Raw genomic sequence first — 7,543 nt, 5'->3', positions numbered from 1 at the left:
GTTTCAGGTTCTCCATGTGGAGAACCCATCAGATAGAATGGGGGACATAGTTAATAGGACAGAACAGGCTGAACAAAAATGGATTCTCAGGTTGGGTGCGCACAGGGGCAGAGGTTTGAATGATACTGTTTCTATCAAGCCCCATTTAAAGGGCAGACCCCTACGCTGATACTTAACCCCTCAACTAGTACTGTGAAATGTAGAAATCTATCTGGATAATAAACATTTGTAAATGTATACGGCTGTTCAGCCGATACATATAACAACTATTACTGGAAAGGAACTTGAACCATTGGCCAGCCTTGTGGCAAGACTTATATCCTCACAGGTACAACTAGTTTCTGTAGATTCACATAGCTGTTCTCAATAGCATGTAGGTACCATGATTGTTTACAGGATTAATGGCGAGTATTTAGTACTTCTTTCTCACGTCCCATACTTTGCTTGGGCTCTCACAAAGTTTTTCATAGATTGTGTATTTTTAACATGCTTGTTTTTAGTTAACGTCAGATAACATCATGTTTAGTCAGTTTCCTATTTTTAACACATATATACAGGGTTATTGTCACGTTGCCTTCATACTATACATTATTCTAGTTTTATGGTATATGTTTTTGTTGTTTGTTGTTCTTTGTTTCTTGTTGCAATCTAATTGTTTATATTTCATGTATGATTATTGATTCAGAGTGTTTTTAGTATAGCATATTTTTAAGTAGAACGTTATCACATTATACAGGATTTGAATGATGGCGTATTACATCATGCTTAATTTAATTTATACTAGAGAGATATATTTTGATAAGATATTACATATTTATATAATTACTATTAATACATGTGAGCAGGAAGTTTTTCAGTTGATTTATTTATTGTACAAAATCATTCAGTCACTACATAATTTTAAGAGTTTATTTAGAACAACCAATCAATGTGTTATTTGAATGCTGACATATATAATAACTATGTCAGTCACGAATTTATAAGTATGTATATAATCATGTCAATACGGTCGAACTGTTTATTTATATAAACAGTACGATATTGATGTTCCGCTCTCTTTGTTTATTTTTATGAAGGAGCGGATTTTCATGACGACATTAGTGTGCGCGTTTTCAGCTGCGCAGTAAAAGTGAAGTTTTTTAAAGTGGGAACTAGTTCCGAAGAGTTGATATCAGCTCTGATTGGAAGGTATTTAAATTTCAATTTTTAGTAGTTCTTCACAATTGGTTTATTTTATTGATGCAATGTATTTAAACCGTTGTATGTATTTTAACATTTATCTGATGAAGCGATAGTGAATATCGCGAAAGCGCTAATCTTTTTCATTAAAGGAGTTTCCTGCATTTCGTATATCTTTGTTATTTGATGCACATTGTCGAGAATTTGAATTACATTGCTGGAACAGTTAAGTGGAAATAACTAGTGTGGTCTAACTAGATTTAGAACGGGAAGCACGCACCTAAGGATATGTGTATTTGTTGTCGTTCTATTGCACATGGACTTTTGTTTATTGGCTTGCTATCTTGAAGGAATACGCTTCTTCCAAACAAGGGAACTGTGTGTTTTTTGTTTATAAACTACTGGGAACGTTAGCCTTGGTTCTTTTGCAAATATATATATATATATATATATATATATACATATACATAGAGAGAGAGAGAGCAGATGAGAGAAAGCAAGAGAGATATCCATAATCTCCTTTTTCCCATTTTTGCACTTCAGGTCACGGTATCACATCAACACTGACCATCATCTAGAGACAATGTTCACACTGCTGGGTGGCTGTTGCTGCTGTGGTTGTTTTTCCGTATGTCATACAGACATACACACACCTACAGATAATTTAGAGTGTCCAGTCCAGCTACTGCATGTCTTTGGATTGTGGGAGGAAAATGGAGCACCATGAGAAAACACAAACAAACACAGGGAAGACATGTATACTGCGAAGGTACCTCTGCTGAAAATCGAACCCGGGAACCTCTTGCTGTGAGGTGACAGTACTATCCACTGCACCTCTGTGCCATGCTATATATACATGTATATACATACACATACATACATATATGGTAGCAGTATACTCTGACAAATGAGCATTTTGTTGACAGAGTTTACTGTGGTCATTTTCATAGTAAGCCATGCTTGTCATTTTCAGGAGCATTTGAATGTAGGAACATTGACTGCTCCTTTGGTGTGTGAGTTTTGCAGTGGTGATGCTTTTGGATAATAATATCAAAGGGTTCATGCGTGTAGTGCCTTTTGGTGTAATCCCACTTTAAAATCATAGCTCATTATGGCATCACAATATTATTTGGACAGGTTTTCTTGAATGACTTACTAATTAATAACCAGTGTTTGAAAGAATAGGTTGTGTGAAATGATATGACACTGTGATGCACTGCAGTAGAGCTGTTACCTGTATTTGGGATGTACTATAAATAACTTCATAGTTATTTTCTTACCTTAGTAAGTCACAAGTTAGAAAAATATGCACAGAAAGGCAACAACAGAACCGCACACCACGTACTTAATAAAATAAATAAGAGATTTATTGAGCACGCTTTCGTCAAAAGACTTGTTCAGAATAACAAATAAATCAATGAGCTTTCCTTTTTAAAAACACATTCAGCATTTCATAGGTTGAATAAATCCCATATGACTTGACATCATTTCCCCTAGCACATTCAGCATTTCATAGGTTGAATAAATCACACAACTTGGCATCATTTCCCCTAACAAATAAACATTTGTGAATACCTGTTCACACTACATCAAGGTCAAAACACTTAGTGTTCATAAGTACAATGTCCCTGAAAAAATGTTATATGAATAAAAGACCATCAATTCATGTAAAAGTAGTGACATTTACATAGGTCAACCATTGATAAATATTATTAAATAAAATACATTGATTTTAACCTTAACAAAGAGCCAAGAGACAATCTGTCTTTAAGGCCAGGTGCAATACAAGCATTTGTTCTGATCTGCCATTTGAGTTCAAGAAACTCAAGATATTCATCTGAAGGTTCCCGTCTAGAACCCAGGTCCACATGGTCAATTACCCCAAAGTTAAATGAATGAGCGGGAAACTTCTTAATATGTTTGTAGAGGGCATTGCCCTCATTTTTCTATCTTATATCATAAAGATGTTGGTAGATTCTTTGTTTCAGAGCTCTAATAGTTTTTCCTATGTAGAAACTGTCACAGGAATCACAGACTGCAAGATACACCACACCTTTAGAAAAGCAATAATATTTTTTCTTAAGCCAAATGGTTTTAAAATCTTTAGATCCTTCCATGATATAAGAACACTGACCACATCTACCACATTTGTTATTACCAGCTGTGTCCAAAATTTCCATTTTCTTCTCCTCAATTAGTCCCTTCAAGGACATATCCCTTTTATAAACAATAAGTGGTTGTGTACCAACCTTACACAAAACTTCATTGTCTAGGTTGAAAATGCACCATAGTGTTTTAATGATTTGTTTTATATCAAAGAAATCCGAAGTGTAGGTAAGAATCAAAGCTCAACTCTGAAAGTGCAACAAAGAGTTTGAATATGTGGGCTTCCTGTATAAATGGGAGGTAAAAATCTTCCTATCACGGTCCTTCTTAATGGTAATGTCCAAGTAGTTTAACTGATACACATCTTTGACCATAGTAAATTTCAAGAAATGTGTAGTACTATTAATATATGTAAAAACCTATCCAAATCAACTTCACTACCTGTCCAAAAAAGAACCAAATCATCCAAGTACCGACCATACAGTGTCCACATACTTTTAAATTCTGAGTCTAGAATGTACAAATCTTCCCAGTGAGCAAGAACAATGTTGGCAAATACCAGGCACAACAAGCACCCATAGTCACACCTTGGATTTGTTTAAAAATCTGGCCTTCGAAAGTAATAAAATTGTTGTTGAGTACTAGTTCCATACTAGTATGGAGTGTTAAAATAGTATTATGGTTAAAATAGTATTGAAACATAGATAGTTATAGAACCACTCGACCCCAATTTTATGTGGAATTACAGAAAAAATATTGCAGATGTCATTTGTGACCATAATCAAATTGTCGCTTAAAATTAAAGTGTAAAAGTATGATAATGAAACAGGTGTGTTGAATTCAAGAAATTAGGAGAGAGTAGGATTATGGATCCAGGTCCATTAAGGACAATAACAACCATACAGATTATTATATTCATACTGTAGCAAAAATACTTAGGTTCATAGGTAGGTACTAGGCTATTGGCCCTAGGGCCTATATAAGCCTAGCCAAAGGTACCCTGGCTTTCGCCACCCAAGAAAATTATTTTCCTGTGCCACTGTCGAGCAGAGCCACAGAAGTGATCCCCGGGGTGAATTTCCTATCTCCCATCCAATCATCAAGATTTTTCTTGAACAGTGCTAATGAGGAGCTTTGTTTGATATAGATAGGTAGTTTGTTCCAGAGTATGGGAAGTCTCTGGGACAGGAATCTATCCTTCCAGCATGTTCTGTTTATTGTGGTGACGAGGTTTGAGTCCCTAGAGCGTGTAGCTCGTAGGGATTGGGATTTCTTTAAGTGGAGCATGTCTAAAAGCTCTGGGTTTGACATAGCTTTGTGTGTTAGGCAGAGGTCGTCTCTGAGTAGGCGATATGCAACGGAGTAAGATCTCTTTGAGGCCTTTAATCCTCTTTGTGAGGTATTTCTGTGGCCTTTCCAGTTGTTGTATATGTCTTGTGAGGTACATACCAAAAGGGGCATTGTAGTCTATAATGGGTCTAATGAGTGACGAGTAGAGGGGAACAATGACCTCTTTTTTCTTGGATGAGAAACCTTTTGTGATGAGGTGCCACATAGAAGGATTTCCTGACTACTGTGCCGATGTGATTATCAAAGGAGAGACTACTGTCCACCTGTGTCCCAAGGTCTCTTATCACACTTTCGGTGTTAAGTAGACTACCACCTATGTGGTAGTTCATGGGTACTGAGTTTTTACCAAAAGGAATGACAATGCACTTTTTGGCATTGAGCTTCAGGCCATGACTTTGACACCAGGCATCTGTCTCAGCAAGGCCCTTTTGTAGGATGTCCACATCTTTTGGAGTTTTGATTATGGCGCCTAGTTTGCAGTCATCTGCGAACTTCATTAGCCAAAGACCTTCTGTGTTGGCCTGTACTTCAGAGAAGTAGATACCAAACAGGAGAGGACCCAGGACTGAACCCTGTGATACTCCACTTGTCACTGGTCTGAAGCTGGATTTGGAGTCTGCTACTTTCACAGTGTGGGTTCTGTCAGTGAGCCAGTTGGTAACCCATCTTGTGACATAGGGATTTATACCTAGTTTAGTGAGTTTATCTATAATTCCAGAGTGGGGGATGGTGTCAAAAGCCTTGGCGAGATCTAGATAGGCTGTGTGAACCACCTTACCCTCATCTACGGCTTTGGTGACTGCTTCAAAGAAGTCTATCAGGTTTAGGAGACATGATCTGCCTTTTACAAACCCGAACTGGGTGGGGTCCTGAGTTTGGAGATTACCAATGTCATTGTTTATAAGTTCCATGATGATACGCTCCATAGCCTTGCAGACCAGGCTCGTTAGGCTAATGGGGTGGTAGTTTCCGGGGTCTGAGGTGGCTCCCCCTTTGTGGAGTGGGATAACTGTCGCTGTGCGCCATTCAGTGGGCACATAGCCTGAGGTGAGGCTATGATTGAACATGGTACTTAGGTGGGGTGCCAGTTTGTTCTGTAGTTCATGTAGAACACAGCCTGGGATGTCGTCAGGTCCCATGGATGCTGTGTTCTTGGCTTTGGATAGTGTGTTTTTTACCTGTGATTACAGGAACTTTGCATTCTTCTGGTATAGAGATGGGCCCTTTAGGGGATGACAGAGGGGTAAAGTTAGCACTGAACCTATCTGCCAGGATGTTCTTCTTCAAAGAACTAAGCCAACATGGAAATAGAGAAAGGAGATTTTACCAGCAACAATGACTACAAATTAGGGATATTGAATATAGGCAACAAGGGGCTGGAATTTATTGGATAAAGTGAGAAAAGGAACAAAGGCATTGAGAGCAAATACGTAAGGAGGGATAGGTAATGGAGTGGGATGAGACCAAGTGGAAGTTTTGATGACAGGCTGGAGCCTACCTTCCCTACCAAAGATTAAGAACGGAGTATAGGCAAATAGAAAAGGATAGGGGAATGCTAAGTGAAAGACCAGTTCCAGCTGAGTTTAAAAATGGATTATTAGTAGGGGCTATAAAATATTTCATAACAAGTATAAGAATCAGTCCAAGGAGGTTAGAAAAGATTGTTGAGTGAGACTGGAAAAGCAGTTTACAAGTGATCCCGATGACTCCTAAGAATGCCGTCAAGTCCAGAAGGTTTAAGGTATTTGCAAAGGTATTTTTATACCCCAGGCAAACTTCAGAGAATTTTTCCTCTGGAAGTTATCAATTGTTGGAGGTGTGATGGGAAAGAGCAAGATAATTGGGAAATTTTTTTTGGCAATGCAACACTTGGACAGATTTTACAAATTTCTTATCGAATACTTTGATGGAAATGTTGGGGGAGCAAATGAATGCAGCTAAGAAACGAGACCTTGCTAAGTTTAATGTTATTGGCTGCCAAAAAAAACAGTTACTAATAAATGGAAATGAAAATCTAAACCAATCATAAATGAAGTATTGAATATTGTAAAGGAGGTAAACAGTAGGGTGTGGGATCTTTAGGAAAGGGAAGGAGCAAATTACAAAAATAAATGGAATGTGTGGGAAGAATGTATGCAGAACAATGTTCAGGCGAATGAGTCAAATTTAAGGATAAGTGGGATTTCAGCAATTTATTTAATGCTGGACTGAATGATAATTGTTAAAAAAAGAAAACGTGTATGTCTCATACATGAACTTAATGAAATGTTTTAAATGGTTTGTTTTATTTTCTATAACTGGATGTGTACTTCATGTCATTGCTCAGTTTGTAAAAATAATAAAGCTGTTTGGATTCCATTAAATATTATAAAGATCAAAGAGTACTGTGCTGTCTGCATTCACGACTACCCTGCAGATACTAGACTAAAAAGAGATGCCTTTCAGACTGCTATTATGTTTGCAACCCGGACTGGTCTACACTGCTGCCTTTTGTCTCTGGTGGGGATCCCTTACCTACGGTCAGTGCAGAGCCCTCTGAGAGATTACACAGTCCTTTCCCATATTTCCAGTGGAGGATTGCTAATCTGTAGTGTTCTGCTGCTCAGCTGCAGGAACAAATATAAGGAATTCTGGTTAACTAATTGAAATTCTTAAATACTGGAAAGGATATATGTGTTTAACTGATGATGCCCAATTTAGAAAATGAAAGAAAGTTTGCAAGATTACATTTAATATTCTGCAGCTGTTTAGAGAGCCCTGCTTTCAACGTTAACCACTGTGTGCTTTTTTATTTTGTCTTGTTTTATTCCCCCTTCATTCTTTGCTGTAGTGGTTTTCTTTCTTAACTAATTACCCTCCTAAGCTTTGTAAGTAAGGTTTCTCATTGTAATGGTGGAGAGGTCTTGAC

At 37.6% G+C, this 7,543-nt stretch overlaps 1 long non-coding RNA gene across 1 annotated transcript in view; it reads left to right on the top strand.

The window, feature by feature from the left end:
* The first annotated feature begins 1,110 nt into the window (after positions 1 to 1,110).
* LOC122810407 overlaps positions 1,111 to 7,543 on the top strand; it is a 126,409-nt gene continuing 119,976 nt past the window's right edge. The window contains exon 1 of the long non-coding RNA XR_006366098.1: positions 1,111 to 1,188. This is a non-coding gene — a long non-coding RNA (uncharacterized LOC122810407). The remainder of the gene's footprint in view (positions 1,189 to 7,543) is intronic.

The sequence above is a fragment of the Protopterus annectens genome, chromosome 8.part1, assembly GCF_019279795.1.
Source record: "Protopterus annectens isolate FY-2018-M chromosome 8.part1, PAN1.0, whole genome shotgun sequence".
NCBI lineage: Eukaryota > Metazoa > Chordata > Ceratodontiformes > Protopteridae > Protopterus > Protopterus annectens.
The sequence above is the reverse complement of the archived record's forward strand: the minus strand, read 5'-3'. Positions and strand labels throughout refer to the sequence as shown.